We start from the raw sequence: 16823 nt of genomic DNA, 5'->3' as shown, positions 1-16823 counted from the left end.
GATGGAAACCTGGAAACTCTGGTTCTGATATCAGCAAAGGAATCAGCAGTTGCAGCAACAGGGTAAATGAACTCAGTGGCGAGATTGAAAGGACAACTGAACAAAAGCTGTCCTTTTTATCTGGGCTACTACCCAGAGCTCCTGTGCACACTGGGGTGGATCTGCTCACATCAATGAAGGCACTAAAGACAAGTGTTCAACTGGAGGCTACATACTCAGGTGGTTCTGATTTATGGAAAGTTGATGTTAAAACTAACATCACAATATCTGAAAGAATTAAAATTGGGATCTCAAAGAGACATGGGCACTCTCTTATGTTCATTGTAGCATTATTCACAATAAATAGTAAGACAAATGTCTATCCCTGATGACTGCAATAATCTCTCAGTCTCTCCGTCTGTTCATCTAACCCCACATAGAGACACACACTGAAGTTTTATTCAATCTTTAAAAAAAGGGGATATTTTTTAAAAAGGGGGTGAAATATGCTAGTGATGGAAAGACAAATACTCCGCAATACCACTGTGTACCTAAAATAGATGAACACATAGAAGCAGAGATTACAATAACCTTTTCTGCTCCCTAAGGTTTGGTCAGCGAGAGATTCCTGAACAATGACTAAAATAATTCCTGCATTTGTATAGGCCTTTAAGGTTTATAGAGATATTTTCTCTCTGCATGTTTGCAAACTTAGGGACTCACACTTGAGAAAGTAGAGCATAGAAGGCTTCTGTTATCTCCCTCTCCCCACCAAAAGTAACAATCTAGACAGTTAGCCACTGATGAGAACTCTTAAAAACTTGTGCTAAGGATGCTGAGGGGTAGCTGTCCACAGTTGATGGCTTATGGTGAGGGTATGGTTGGGGAAGAGCTCAGATTTCTTTAAAGGGCTGACCACTGGGATTTTGACCAGTGAGTATATGTGTAACACAATTGGACTTTTTTCCTTTCTTCTTCTTCTTTTGGGAGGGAATTCACAAAGGTAGGGGAGCAGACCTGGGAGGACTTGGAAGTGACTGTGATCGGGGTGCATGATGCGAAATTCCCAAATAATCAATAAAAGTATTATGATGGAAAAGTACTTTATTATAGATAAACAGTTTTGCAAATGGCGTAGCTTGTTACATCAGTTGTTCTCATCATCCACACAGACAAGTCATCAGATGTGAGGAGACTTTGCAGTTGGGGGTGGCAGGACTATTGCAGGTAGTTCAATGGCACAGAGAGGGTTTATGATTCACAGGTATATGCTCATTTTCAGACTTAGCAAGTTGGATGCATTATTCATATACAAAATTTTAATATGTGACTCAATAAAGAGACTTGAAAAACAACGGGAGCAGGTCAACCAATAACTTGTCCTCTCCATGAATTTTATTGTTCAAATAATTGAAAAGATCATAGTATTTAGGCTACTCTCTGTGTTTTGAAAGAAATTTGTATTGGCTGTTGGCTTTCAGGGGTCCAGCAGCCCGGCACTGCCCCTGAACATGGTCCTCTATGGGCAAACAAGTGACAGCTCTTGATAACCTTGAATGAACATGTCTTCTTGTCACTCTTTCTAGCCTACTCCTGGAAAACTGAGTTCCAGGGCCAGGCTTTCAGCCTGGATGGTTGCGGTAATTTCCAGATGTGCTGACAAGTGTTTTCTATGTGTGCAGAGTTGTGCTTCAGCTGTAAGACTATAGCACTGCACCGATGCCTGCTTCAGGGAACTCTGAGCTGAGAGGCAGGTGTAACGTCATACAGAGCAGGATCAGTTGGCAGCTGTGAGTTGTGTCCTGCCAACATGTTCCAAGGAAGAGATTTTTCTGGAATAAGTGGCAACGTGGCTTTGGGAATTTATAAAAAGAAAGTAAGGTTGAGGGCAAAGTCAAATTCAATTCAACTTTCAACTAGGACTGGAGGGCACTGAGTAAACACACAGTTCTAACTGTGCTGTTGAGCTCTGTCACACAGTGAACCTGTACACACGTTCCAGAGTTTGAAAGTGTCCTGTGAACGCGTAATCTGAGAGCCATTGTCCTAAGTGTGACAAGGAACAAACTGTTCCTTGGTAACGTAATTTTGTGCAATACTGAGTTGAACAAAGTTCAGCTATTTTCCTACTTGGGGATTTCTCAGTGCCCTTAGCATGTTAATGCAGTCCTTCCTCGGTATCCATAGGAAAATGTTTGCAGAATCTCCCATAGACAGCAAAATCTACAGGAACCCAAAAGTGTCACAGAAAATAGCCAACATTTGCATATAAGTTGTTTATAGCCTCTTATGTGTGACCTCCAGATTACTACAATGTCCAATATGATATGATATAAATGGTTGTTCTATTATGTTGTTTAGGGTATCAGGATGGGATAAAAATATGTATGTTCAGTACATATGCAATTTTAAGAACAGTTTTGATCTGCTGTTTACTGACATTGGACCCTTACATATGGAGGGCCAACTGTATATGGTTGGTCCTCAGAAATGTTCCAGAATTCATCTTTTCTCCCATCATTTTGCCCATAGAACCATGTGTTCTTAACAAGAACATAGGCAGGTGCTAGTGGTCAGAGAAAACATGTTGACAAAAACTGTGGGCTTTTATCTTGTCTTGTTTCTGAGCAAAGGCCAGACTGTTATGTGAAAGACTAAAACAAAGGTTCTCTCTCTTTCCAGGCTCTAATACACAACTTAGCCATTCACCTAGCCTTTCTTGTGGTAAGAAAGTTCCAAGACCCTGTACTTAACTTAGGGAGATTTTGGGGGTACTTCTAACAGTCACAGAAGGGAAAGCAGAAACCTATGCACTCTACTTTGGTTTCAGAACATCTCTGAGGGACTTGGCCTCATTAGATACATACTTCTTCATGTTTCTTTTGATTTTAATGTTGTTTTCAAAGTGCATCCTCCAGAGTGTTCCTGCATAGGATGCATTACTTATGTGTTGAATCCAATTTTCCTTCAACTAGATGGATACTATGGAAAACCTTGGTGTTTTTATATGAACTCTTCGGGCTAAGCTAAACCTGTAGCCAGCATATCCTTAACTTAATCAAGTTAACTGCTTGGCATGATTTGGACTTTTTTCCTCACTGGTAAAATGTGGATGGGGTAAATTGGAAAGGAATAAACACAAATATGTATCATCTTAGGGTTTCTGTTGCTGTGAAGAGACACCATGACCATGGCAACTCTTATCAAGGAAAGCATTTAATTGTGGATGGCTTACAGTTCAGAGGTTTATCCAATTGTCATCATTGTAGGTAGCATGGTGTCATGCAGGCCAACATGGTGTTGGAGAAGTAGCTGAGAGTTCTGCATCCAGATAGTAGGAAGAGAGTGAGACACTGGGCCTGACTTGAGCATCTGAGACTTAAAGTCTATCCCCCAGTGACACACTTCCTCCAACAAAGCCACACCTACTTCAACAAGGCCACTCGTTGTAATGGTGCCACTCCCTATGGACCTATGGGGGCCATTTTCTTTCAGACCAGCATATGCACTAAACCTACTTCATGCTAGATGTCATGCTTTAAGAATGTGACAATGGATAAAGCATCTTATGTTTAGATGTATGTCAGTAAGTTATAATATATTATGTTATCAGCAGAGAGTGCTACAGAGACAGAGGAGTAAGTAATATATGTCATCTGGAAGGTCTTGATGATTCCCTCAAACTCTGGCAATCTGGGCAATACTAAGCTTTCAGAGTCTCCCTGTTGCAGTTGGCCCTGAAAATTCTGTTCTGAAAAACAACATTAGGAAACTCTTAGTATCACTACTATTGATGCCAGGCAGCTGTCTGCTGGTCTGCTGTTGACTGGATTTCACCGTGTGCTCACCAGTCAACATCAGTTCTGCCAATCTCAGGCAATCAACTCCAGACCACTCTATTGGTAAGTGTGAGTTCTACCATCTTCTCCAAACTCTTGGAGTTTTCTTTCTTTCTTTCTTTCTTTTTTTTTTTGGTTTTTACGAGACAGGGTTTCTCTGTATTGTTTCGGAGGCTATTGGTCTAGCCCAGCCTCGAACTCACAGAGATCCGCCTGCCTCTGCCTCCTGAGTGCTGGGATTAAAGGCGTGCGCCACCACCGCCCGGCAGGAGTTTTCAATCTCCACCTCTCCTTTCTCCCTCCCTTATCACATGTGCCCCCCCCCTTGCTGGATTGGTTTTATCCTGCCTTTCTCTTTCCCACATACAGACACCGAAGAGCCTCCACTTGTATCCAACTCCTTCATGATCTCCTCCTTTCCACTGCCCCACTACTGATCCTGATTTTTTAAAAATAAGTAACTAATGACATAAGCTTCTTTGGCTTAAATAAATCCTGTTTAACTGCTTCAGGGCATTAAAATTTAACACTATTATTATAAAATTAATATGAAAATTTCCATTAGAAAGAAGACAAACACCAAAGTGAACAGAGTGGAAAGAGGAACGTCACTAACACTGTCCTGCTCCATGTCCTTCCCCAGAGGTAAAGGATACAAATGATTTCATAAAAATTTCTGTATGTTGTTGCTTATGCGCTTACAAATTTGTGGTCTCTTAACATATCTTCTGAAAACTGACATTTTACTTAACAATATGATATAGATACTGTCCATGAAAGTCTACGTATATATACTTTATTTAAAATGTTCAAATAGCATTCCATTCTTATGTATGTATTAAATTCAGCTACCTAGTCTCCTTCAGATGGATATTGAAGCTGTCTCTATTAACTTACTCTTCTGTTCCTGTACTCATTCATTTCCATGATGAGCAATGCTGAAGCACACTCCTTACACACGTGTCTTCATATCCTATGCTTGGAGCACTAGACTCCACTGATTTTCATGCCTTGTTGCATCATTAGTCCTGCCTTGGTTCTCTTCTGCCATAGCAGACTACCGTCTTCCTGGGTGCAGAATTGCCCTTCTGGGTTCTCCCTTCTCTCTGTGACTAGTCTCTTCTGAAATGGCCATACTTTGTTCCCTTTCTCATCAATTCTGTTATAGAAGCACCTCCGCACGCCAGACAAGCTTTTTCAAATGGCTTCATCCATGTATTCCTTATTATGGGGAAGACCACCTACTGGAGCAGACACCGTGTGAGCCTGTGCCTTGGAGTGAGGTGGGGGGGACATTTGCTGTGATTGTCTACAAAGTGCTAAAACCAGAAGCTCAGAAAGCTAAGAATCCAAGTGACTGAACTAACCAAATGAAGGACTTTGGATTGACTCTCAGGCCTGTCTTCTTGTATGACCCACGACCCCTAATAAACTCTGTGCTGTTTTCCTCCTTGGCTGTAGCATTCACGGGGCCTTACACATACACGAACTACCACGCTTGCAAAGCTGTGGAGAGGGACATTCTTGAGAAAGATATGTGTACTCTTCTCAACCTCGACTGGGAACTCCCAGACCCTCTATTGGTTGCTTCATAAGATCCTATATTCAATAGTTATCTCATATATTTGGTGGCATATATTTGAGTGAATCAACCTGTGTTTGCTGAAGGAAGACTCATAGAAGCCTCTGAAATAGATTAAAATCCCACATTCATCTCTCAGTGGCATGTGCTTAGATTGTGTTCATTTCCTGCTAATTCATGAAAACAGAATGCTTCCCTTTCCTGGGGCCCTAAGTAAATAAAAAGAACTAGAAAACACTTCTTGTATTGGCAGACAGTAGAACATAATGGTTTAAGAAACATAATTCCTGGGCTAGGGAGTTGTCTTAGAAGGCAGAGTTCTTGCTGTTGACTGAAGTTCAGTTTGCCAATACCTGAATAATTGCTGGGTGGGTGTAGCAGCTTATCCATAATCCTGGGACTCAGGAGGTAGAGGCAGCAGATCCCTGGAGCAAGTTGGATAGCTAGTGTTATGGTGGAAGTTCCTCCTAAGCCCCCCTGCCCTATCTCCCTCCAAATCCTGCTGCATCTCAGAAGCCTGCCAAATGATGACCCCTCTCCAGAGATGCTCAAGACCACTCTCTCAGGGCATTTAAACTGCCCCCAGAAAATAGACATGTGGTTTTCCAGTCTGTCTTTCCCATCTCCTCTTTGGGAGGCTGCAAGGCCATCTGGGAGCTTTCTATGTATTAAACATGGGCTTTTTCTGATTCGGTTTGATTTGGTCTGATTTGGATTGCTGTATTGGCAGAGAGGCTTATTGGGGTGCAGAAACTTTTCAGCGAGGATACTCAGATTGGTGATCTCTGGGTTCAGTGATAGACCCTGTGTTAACATAAGGTGAATAGTGAATGAGGAAGACACCCAATGTCAAATCTCTGGCTTCCACGTGCACACAAGTTTACATGCCATTCTGGAGTTAGATGGCCTGCATTATTGAAGGCCATTCACCACCAGTCACATGGAGCCATGCTGTAGAGTTAAGCAAAGAGTTAGTGGTGGAGCCAGTCTAGAATGCTCTGCACAGTGCCCGGCACACAGGAGGCATATGACATTTGTCTGCTATGTTAGTGTCCTTATAATCGGTGGCATCCACTTATACTTTTGATCAGACATTTATTTTCCCTAACACTGTGGAAAACTCTGCCTGGGATAATTTGTGAGTTTAAGCTTTTACAGTTTCTTTCTTGCCTGTGTATAAAAAAACAGGTATTGTGTTTCTGGTTCTTCCTGGCAGCACCTGGCTGTCCTTAAGCCTTTTGAGGAGTCTGCTGAGGGGAGATGAGCATGCTGTGGTCCAGGCAGGAGAGGGAGGGGTTGGGGGTGGAGTAAGTCTTCCTTGCCTTTGTTATAGTTTAAAACTTGGCAGGAATCTCTGGAAAGCATGCCTCTTTTCACACTTCAAGGTTTTGTTTCAAAATAGCGTTTTCTCACAGTTTGGCGGCTGCGTAGCTTCTGGAGTCTGGTTACTGGAGGTGACAGTGACTGCTACTTAGGATGGGCTGCTTCCCCATGGCAGCAGCTGCTAAGGGTGACTCAGGAAACCCCAAATGTTCTGCTCATGTGCATGCTCCTGTCCATCTCCAGCTAGGACTTCTGTCGGGTGGTGGCCAATGGTTATTTTGTTTGTGCTTTCCTGCATCTTTCCCAGGACTGTATTTTACTGCAGGACCCCACCCTCAAATGGAAACAAAACAGACCAGTAAACAAAAGACCAAAACAATCCAAGAAAATCCTCCCCAAACTCAAATCTGTTGGAAAAACTTATTAAATTTAATCTATAGGTTCCTAATGTCCAGAACTATACACTCCAGAGAACTACATGGAGGATTTGAATTAAGTGACTTTCAACAGAAGAAAGAAATTCCTTAGTAAAGCCATTCATCATGCTTGCAACTGCTTCCTTGCATCTGACCTTCGCGTTTCCTGAAGCAAGTGAGGCTGTCCTTCAGCTGACACACCTGACAGGAAGTTCAGTTTCAGCAGCTGGACCTACGAAGGGGAGGAAGGCTCTGCATTTCTTCTCAGTAACTCTCCATCCCAGAGATGGGAAACTCTGTGCAGGGTAAGTGAACTCAGGCCTGCTGCACTGAGAGGCTAGTGTTCTCAGGAACAGAACACCCAGGGTGCCGCAGACTCCACAGCTCAGTCACAGAGGGCTGGGCGCTGTGGTCACACGGGGGCTGCTTGTTTCCGCTTGTTCCCACAACTCTTCTCCTGTCTGGCTTCTTTGTCACATTCTCTGTTATGTGAAATGATTGTTCAGGCCCCTGCTCTAGAGTCAAAGGAAAGATTAGGAGCGAAAGGGCAGAAAACTCACTTTGAACCCTGGGTGTGACCTAGGACAAGGCCCTATCCTTTTTGAGACTCTGGTTCTTTATGCCACCACGTTCAATATTCTGGAGTTCCCAAGTACATTGTCCAGCCAAGCCAGTGACCTGCTTGCAGAGGACAGAGAGAGCAAGCCATGGCTTAGAATACCCCCAGAGCACCAGGTGGGAAGGGTTCCTCCCTAAACTTGACTCCTGATTGGAGCAGGCTGTTTTTCCAAAGCTCTGGTGAGGGTTGACTGGGCCACACCTTTGGCAGTGCCCCAGCAACATCTGGAATGTGCTTATCAGAGAGCATCTGCTCCTCAGCCTGACACTTCCACCCTCCAAATACCAAGAGAGGTCAGGGTTGGCAGCGATGGGGCCCAGGGGCTGTGCTGCCAGATCAGCATTTCCATTCTGCTGCTGTTGACAGTTCTGCTCACAAAGAATATGCTCGGGTGATGCTTCAACACAGGGAAGAGGTTGTTCTCCCTGCCTGCATGACCTGTCCTCAAGAGGAACTGAGGGAGGGCCCCTGGCGTCCCTGACAGCTTAGCGAAGTCACTTCTATGCCTAATGGTTTTGAAAGGAGTTAATTCATTAGTTAATGGATTAATCTAATTAGAGAAGTGGGGGCAGGGGCCTGGGGTTAGAAGCAGGGATACAATGGGGTTCTAGCTCTGGCTCTGCCATTGCCTAGCTGAGCAGCCTTGGGCAAGTTACTTTATCAGTCTGGGTCTTAGTGCTCCCTCTTAGTCTCTTCCTGCCCTGGCACTCCTCCACTCTGAACCTTGAAGATAGAAACCACCTTGCTTTTAGAACAGGGCCAGAGCCACCTCCAAGTGTTTTGTGCGTGTGTGTGAGTGTGTGTGTGTGTGTGTGTGTGTGTGTGTGTGCTTGCTTCTCTTACATGGAGATGTGCCTCTGGTAGAAAAGTCACATTCCCTTCCCATGCTGCTCCACCTGAAGATCTTTGGGATGCAGCCAAGAAGGTGGGTGAGTGGCATGGATGCTTGGAAACTAGAAGGGGCTTTGGCAATACTTACCTAGCTATTTAAACAATGCCACTGACCTGGCTGTTTGTTCAGGATGCTTGGTGTGTGTGGGAACCAGCATCTCCTAATTCTGAAGAGCCTGGGTGCCAGAGCTAGGCTGACTTCATTGTATATCCTGGCCACGCCCATCGTAATCATTTCAGTGCTTCAATCAGCATCGGGTGCTTATTTCTTGCCAGGCATTTCGCTGAGCTATTTTGCATACATTACCCCCACCCTATCCTCAGAGCCCTATAAAGCGGGTGTGAATTGGATCCACATCTTACAAATGAGGAGACTAAAATGTAGGAGGGTCATGTGACTTACTCAAGGTCAAGTAGCTGCAAATGGCACTTGAGACTTGAACACTGGTCTATCCACTCCAAAGCTATGTCTTAGGTGTCTTCCAGACCTTATTTTATTTAATTTTCACTAAATAAAATCTGCAAATAGGCATTACAGTCCCCATTTTACTATTAGCCCTTGAGAGTCTGAGGGCTAACTACCTCCAGCTGGCTGAGATCGCTGATAGTAGTGGTAGAACACAGGCCTTCTCAACCCTCAAGTCCTGGTAATTGATTTCTCTAGGCCATACTTAGACTTCAGTGGCTAAAGTTTAGCCTTTTAGGAAAAGCCCCAGTGAATTTGACAGTGCCTAGTGTGGGCTGGCCAGAGGGACAGATCAGACAGACACTGAACAGAGCTGGGAAGAAAACTCTAGAGTGTGCATGATCTCACATAGTCCTGAATCTGCTTGTCTCGTCTCAAGCTGTCCAGTACCTTAGGCACATCCAGGATCCCAGCGTGCCTGGTCTTAACTCTCCTCATGAGGATATTTAAGAACCAACTGAGAGTAAGAAAGTGATGCACACTGGATCATTATTATTGATAATATACATCTCTGACTTTTATCTTTCATCAAATTGGGCACTGAACTGCATCACCTTCAGGATTCTTGAGTCACACTGTCTCATTGTCCCAGCCTGCTACCCCATGATGGAACAGCATGAAGCAGTGTTAACAGCTCAGGGGCACTCCTGCCTGACTCATTAGGAGATGTCACACCTAGGATGTGAGACATTACAATGGCTGCCACTGTGACACATACTCCATCCCACAAAGTCTGGAACGGGACATTCCTGAACAGATTTGGGCATGAGAAGAGAGGACAAATTATACACAGATGGCCCAGGGCTTAGGAAAGGCAAGAGATTGTTTTAGTTTTTATGTTCTTGTTTTGAAAGGCTCTGGAGGTACAGCTAAGTGTCCACTTCTCTGACGTTATTACTCCCTGGGAAGCATACATTTCCACCTGCCTTTGGATTCCTTCACACCAGTGCTTCATGCATTTAGCTTACTTATTCTAGCAGGGGCTGGGTAGGGGGGCCCCTTGCACACTTACCCACTTAGTCATCCAGCTGATGAGAGGGGAGGGAGTCTGAGGACAACACCTTCTCGCAGATGGCTAGCTTTGCAGGATTTAGTGCGAGTTCTTCCCCACGAATAAGTATTTCCTCACTTTGAGCTAGTGGTACCACGGTGGCAAAGAATTTGTCTAACTTGAGCTTTTTCTACCTTTGTTAGACTTTAACAACTTGGGGAAATTGAGTCATAGCAAAATAGTTTATTTAAACTGACTTTTTTCTTTTAAACACATCTATTTATTTAAATGTTACACAAATGTAACATTACCAGATTGGTTGATCTGCCCTTTTGTGTGTTCAACAACCAATGCTTAGAGGCCTAACCAATGATGTTAAGAGAGTCAACAGTGACAGCCAACAGTTTGGCCTTTGCCCTCCAAGGGAAAAATTCAACCCAGAGGAAGATGGCACCTTTCTAGTAAATCATCTGTCCCTTTAGTGGAGAGGTCACAGTCTACTGTGGGAGGACTCTAGTCATTGTTCATCTTAGAAGAAGGCATGATTACTTAGTTTGATGACAAATTTATAAACATTTTGTTGAATTTATTTAGTGGGTAATGCTCTTTCTGTGCATTCTTTGATTTTCTTTCTTTTTTATATCCTCAAAGAAAGGCTAAAATTGACTACGAATTTATTCTTATAACTTACACCAAAGTTGCTGTAGACTTTGGCAAAATACTCACTTGCTTTTCCCATTGTTAGCTAGGTGATAGTGGAATTTGTGTAAGAGGAGAAGATGTCTAATAACTTCATTTATTATCAGGAGAAATAGAAGTTGCTCATTTTTATTCAATTTACTAAGGCTTCTTCATAAGACTTGGAAGGCTTAATTTAATGTTTGATGATTTCTGATTGTTTGCTAATGAAAGCAAGCACTTCAGACTTCCGACCAAAGAGTGTTAATCAACAATGCAGCCCTCCTGTGAGGCAATGCCTAACATCATCAAAGAACTGTTAATTGGTCTGGGTAAGGCCTGGAACTGTGTATTTATAGGTTTTGTTTTGATTTTAACAATTCTTTAAAAATCTTGAAAAGACACCCACCAACGCCCGGCTAAGACAGCATGCATCTTAACCCCACTTCTGGCTGGAAGAACTTGGTTGATTGCAAGAACAGCAAGTTGGTTCAATGTTAATTCCTTAGTAAACTGAAGACCCTTTTACACTACAAATAGACTTTATATACGAACATAGACTTTGTGACATTGAAATTGTGCCTCCAAACTGGGACCATGGAAACTGAAGATTAATTTTTTGAAAAGCTGTCTACTGGTTATTTATCTCTTCTATATCACCATCCTTGTCCAAGAGAGTTTGCAGTTTGTCAGTTTCCAGCCTGATGACCTGGTGCTGATAAAAACCTGGAGAAAGGACAAGCTCCCATCCATTGAGGTGAGGGTCTTGATAAACACTGCTGACCTCACAGCTGTATAGACTGCTGAAAGGAGTGAACTCGCCGCTCCTGAGTGAAGGAGCCAATCAAGGGGGCGCCAACACCCAAAGAGGGAGATCACAGAGAAGTAGATGGGTCATCCAACGAGTCTTCAGTTTTTTCTAAAGAGGACCTGATGATATCTACACAAGGGACACTTTGTTTTTGCTTTTACTAAATATGCTGCTTACGATGCTCATGTTATCGTGGGAGGAGAACCTCTTAATGGAAAGAATATTTCTAGTCTGCATCCAACCTTAAAATTCCCCATTTTGTGATTGGGGTCCCTGGTTAGTTCCACTTCTGGAATCTAAGCTATGTAGGGAAGACTATTATCATACAGAGAATAGGTTTCAGATAGGTTTAAAGCTTGACATAAAGAATTGACTACTTGAGTAAAATGGGTCAAATATACAGCACAGGCACACTCAGCAAGAGTGATTGTTATACTTGCACAGCAGGGCATTCCCAGGCTCACACAGTATCCTTTTCCCTAGAATGCGGCAGAGACCCCACTGGAGTAATTGCATGCTAGCCTAATTTCAGGACTAAGCTATTTGTAGAATAAGACTCTCCAGAGTCTCTCTCTTGTATTTCTTTTCAGTGTGGAAAGATTGGCCCCTCAAAATTCCTTCTTTCTCCATAGGAAATTACTCCTCATGTATCACATGGCAGGGGAATGGATTCCCTTGCCCAGTGGGGGATCTTGGAACCTATACCTATGCCCTGAATGTCTCAAACAACAAAAGGACAGATGACAATTACTCTGCACTCAGTGTCTCCCAAGCTGAGCTGACTTATGGTGGTATTGTGGACAGGGGGAGCTACTTAAGCCTCCCATCCAACCGGTATGGGATCTGTGTGCTGGTTCAATTGGCCACACCTTTCTCCCTGGCCTTCATTCTTCTCTCTTAGTGAAACTAGTCTTGGGGCTAAGAGTCCAGTACCCTGATATTTTGGAGTCTATGTTGACTCTATAGGAATCCTCAGGAGAGTTCTAAACAAATGTAAGACTAAATACCAAATAGCAGGACTCAAATTGGCTATCAGCAACAGTAAACAAAAATGCTGAGATTAACTCTAAGTGTTTTAACTCACCAGATTTATCAGTCGTGTCAGGGATGCAACCTATGGGTTGCAATACCCTTGGGGCATCAGATGACCTTTTCACAGCGGTCACATATCAGATATTTATACTGTGATTCATATCAGTAGTAAAATTACAGTTATGCAACAAAAATAATTTTAATAGTTGGGGGTCACAGCAACATGGGAAATTGTACTAAAGGGTCCCAGCATTAGGAAGGTTGAGAACCACTGCCTTAAAGAAATGCCTAGCCAGCTGGATCCCTCAGCTGCATAATTTGGGACAAGACTGCACTTACCCGTGAAACTAATAGAGCAAACGTGTTTGTGTCATGCTTGATGAAAGATGTTGTGCTTTTATTCCTAAGAACACAGCTCCTGAACCAACAATCTACTAGGGCCTTTCAAGGATTAGCCGGCCACACTTGCCAATACATTTTAGAAAAATTAACTAATTAAAACAAAAGTGAAACTAGAACCTGTAAGAATAATAGAAAAAGGAAGAAACTGTGGGAAACAAATTGTTATGGTCCACTTTCAGCATGAAGTACACTTAAGTTCATCAGAGTTACACACACAGGAAAAGTGCCAGGCCCTTCTCTCCCCTGGAGGGTGAGGGGTGCTGGCTTCTGTCAGAGCTCTGAGATCTGGAAGTTACAGCTAGTCTCCATGTGACTGAGGCCACAATCAGGCAGGGGGCAGTCTCAAGCCTCAGAGTATTCTTTACATAATACTTCATGTCTTAAGCCAATAGGATGGGGAATTTGGGAAGGTGGCAAGTCCTAGCCTATGGAAGGAGAGGACGGAACTCTCTAGTGATGGGGGACTTTGAAAACACCTGACTTGTGCCGAGTCTGTGTGCCAGCCGTTTTCCCCCCTTTTCTCTGTGCTATGTCCCTTTCTGTAGGACAGTATATTAAAAACTCTTCATTCTGGCCAGCCTCTGGAATTGTTATTTTATTTCCAACAGTGATGATGACTCTCCAGTTAATTGTTCAGTTCTAGGCTTAGTCCATTTCTTCTGGCTATTAAGGGTGAGGCTGTTTTGGCAAGGCTGACTAAATCCAGAGAATAATTGCTACCCTGATTGGCTGCCCATTGTTTTTCTTTCTAAGAGGGACCTCTAACACGTTGAGGATCAACAAAGTTCAAGGCTTCAAATAATGGTCATCATTCAAGGGTGACAGGGCAGAGGAAAGCAAAAGCTGTGTGACCCCCGATTCCCATTCACCTCCACACACCTGTTAGGCCATCCCACAGATGCCCCACCTGTCCCTGTCACTCCTTCACTGTGCTCTCTCTTCATTTGTTTATGCTGCTTCCTGAGCACAAAGACTTGCATCAGAAATTGGCTTTGACTCCTACAACAATCTGGCCATGTGGTCGGGGCTTATGGGCACCTGGCTGCAATGTGACTGATGCTCCAGCACATGCCTGCTGTGCAATTAGAGGAGAGCTGATTCTTTTTGCCTGGGGTGACTCTTGGGTGTCCCTAAGATTAGTGGACAAGTCACAGGTGGAACATGGGTGGGGGGGAGCCAGTGTGCCCGGCAAGGGACATGGCGTGCAAAGGTAACTCTTCTCTTTGTCTCCCTGTGTCACCCACTGTGAGTGACGGAGTGGGTGGCAATGGGTCAGAGATTGCTAGGCAGGAGGCCAAGGCAGCAGAGCTAGTGTACTGGCACACTCAAGAGCCTATTTCCTATTTCCCAGGGCCGAGCAGGCCACAGACCCGCACCCCTCCCTTTCCTTTTCTCCTGGATCCTCAGCATGCTGCCTTTGTGCTGTCGATAGTTCAGCTCTGACCCCAACTCTACCTCCATCTAGCCTATCCCCCCCCTCCTCAGCATTCCAAGCTCTGTTCCAGTTCTTCAGCTTCAAATCCCAGTTTTCTCCTACCTGATTATTGCAACACTCTCCTCAGCAGTCATCAGGGCTCAGTCCCTTTACTCCTCATGCACTGTGTGCTTCCAGGAATCTCTCCAAAAGTGGCTTCTTGCCTCATGCATCTACGCTGGTCTTTCTAAGCATATTTCCTCAGATTCCACTTTCTGCTGTGTACAAACAGGCCCACATTGAGATTCATGACCTAGTTGTCTTTCCCTCCTGCCTCGGTTCACTCATGCAGGACCTAATATCCTCTAAAGTGTTCCTTCCAGAGATTCCTCTGAAAATGCGCTGTACCCACCAGCACCGATCCGTGCACACTTGCCGGTGGTCTTCAATGAGACCAGCAACTGTGTAAAGGAAAAGCTGAACTTCCACAGCAACATGGCAATGTGTACACTTTAAGCTGATGTGATTTGAAAACAAATTATACACAAACACAACAACAAAAACACCACAGCCTTCACGAGTGGCTTGAGAAACAGTACCCTAGTTTGTCTCAAAGTCAACCAAGCTCGGCCTCTCTATGCACACTCCTCTCAGCTCTCTGTTACCCTGTTGGCTCCTTGGAGCTGTTTTATTATTTTGTATTGGGAACTCAATCCCTACTGCCGCTTCCTCCTGGAACATGTGTAGAGCATCTGGCTTTAAAAATATGCCTGCTGTTGAGAACATCTGCTCTCTGGTTCAAAAACTGGATTCAAATTTTAAAACACGATTTACTTTTCCCCTCTAAAACATTTTTTTCTTGTTTAGAACAGTAATTTTTCTCTAAAGAGTTTGAAAATCAACTATTGAAGTATAAATTATAAATAATAAAGTACACTGGTGTGTGTGTGTGTGTGAGAGAGAGAGAGAGAGAGACTTGCGTGAGCAGGTGTACATGTGTACATGTACAGGTAGGCATGTCTGTGCATTTGCATTTGGAGGTCAAAGGTCACTTGCATCTTGAGCATCTTCATCAATTGTGCTTTGCCTCACAATTTTTTTTCAGACAGGGTCACTTAATTTGGAGCTACAGGTTTTGCTAGACAAGCTGCCCAGCAAGACCCCAGGTGCTGGGATTAAAGGCATGTGCTGTGACAAGCAGCATTTTCTATGTGAGTTCTGGGGATCCAAAGCCAGGTCCTCACTAGTACACGGTGAGTACTGACTGAGTCATCTCCCCAGCCCAAGCATCCTCTTCTTTGATTGTACAGTTTGATGGACTGTGACCTAATAGGCACGCAGAGGATGACCATCCCAGTTAGAGATGGAGTAACGCCTGCCCCCCCACATTCGCCTGAGCACTTGGTAGTCAGTCCCTCTTCCGATGCAGCTGAAGGCCACAACCGATGTTGGCTCTGCTCCTGCAGGTTGGTCTGGTTGCTTTTAGAACACTTTGTGGATTAGGCCATCGTGGATGCTCTGCTGGCCGCTGACTGATTTCCCTGGTGTGGTTTTCAGAGTCCCCGTGATTTGAATGTTTTCGTGGTTCAGTCCTTCCAGTTGCTGAGAGGCATTTCACTGCATACAGCACATTTTGTTTACTCGTTCTCTTGTTGATAGACATCTGTCTCGGCTGGCTCCAGCTTTTGGCTGCTTGAATCAAGTTTTCTGAACATTCATGTTCAAATCTTTGTTTTGACAACTGTTTTCGTTTCCCTTGGGTAAATGCCTCGTAGTAGAATTGCCGGGTCAGCTGGTGAGGATTATGATTAACCTTCATTAGGAGCCAGCATTAATCCCCAGGTCATATTGCTTTGACAGAATCACATGATCTCTGATTGGCCCCTAGGTTTGCTGATCCTTGCTGAACTGCCATTGCCATGGAGCCGTTCTTATCTGAAATGACCTCATTCCTTTATCCCAGACGTGCTATACTGAATCACACAGGGAATTCTCTACTTGCTTCTGCATCTGGGATCCTTTGGAAGAGTCAAAACCTCTCAGTTTGCTTACTGCTGCAAACACTGCTTAGCTCAATGTTCCTGTCAGAGGTCTGACACAGATCGCTTACATATTAAGAAATGACCAAATACCCTTTTCTCTGCTTCTAGAACCACTCATGATGCAAGGCCAACCCGCATTCTCCAACTTACTCCAGGAAATGTGTTTTCACCTTTGCTCCCAGTGACACCATGTTGACTTCTCATCATTTCAATTGGAATTTCCTTGGAAAGGCCTTTTTTCTTTTTATTTTCCTCTTTTTTTGGCCATGAACAAGCATATGTCCTTGTTACTTTAGCAGAAAACATTTCTTCTTAGTTTGATACTGCAAACACTTGCT

General features: G+C 43.9%; 1 long non-coding RNA gene across 1 annotated transcript in view; it reads right to left on the bottom strand.

Moving 5' to 3' along the window:
* LOC121138842 overlaps positions 1-14808 on the bottom strand; it is a 64169-nt gene extending 49361 nt beyond the window's left edge. The window contains exon 1 of the long non-coding RNA XR_005875710.1: positions 14567-14808. This is a non-coding gene — a long non-coding RNA (uncharacterized LOC121138842). The remainder of the gene's footprint in view (positions 1-14566) is intronic.
* Between the last annotated feature and the right edge of the window lie 2015 nt (positions 14809-16823).

This window comes from Mesocricetus auratus, unplaced genomic scaffold (assembly GCF_017639785.1).
Source record: "Mesocricetus auratus isolate SY011 unplaced genomic scaffold, BCM_Maur_2.0 Super-Scaffold_6730, whole genome shotgun sequence".
NCBI classification, from domain to species: domain Eukaryota; kingdom Metazoa; phylum Chordata; class Mammalia; order Rodentia; family Cricetidae; genus Mesocricetus; species Mesocricetus auratus.
The sequence above is the reverse complement of the archived record's forward strand: the minus strand, read 5'-3'. Positions and strand labels throughout refer to the sequence as shown.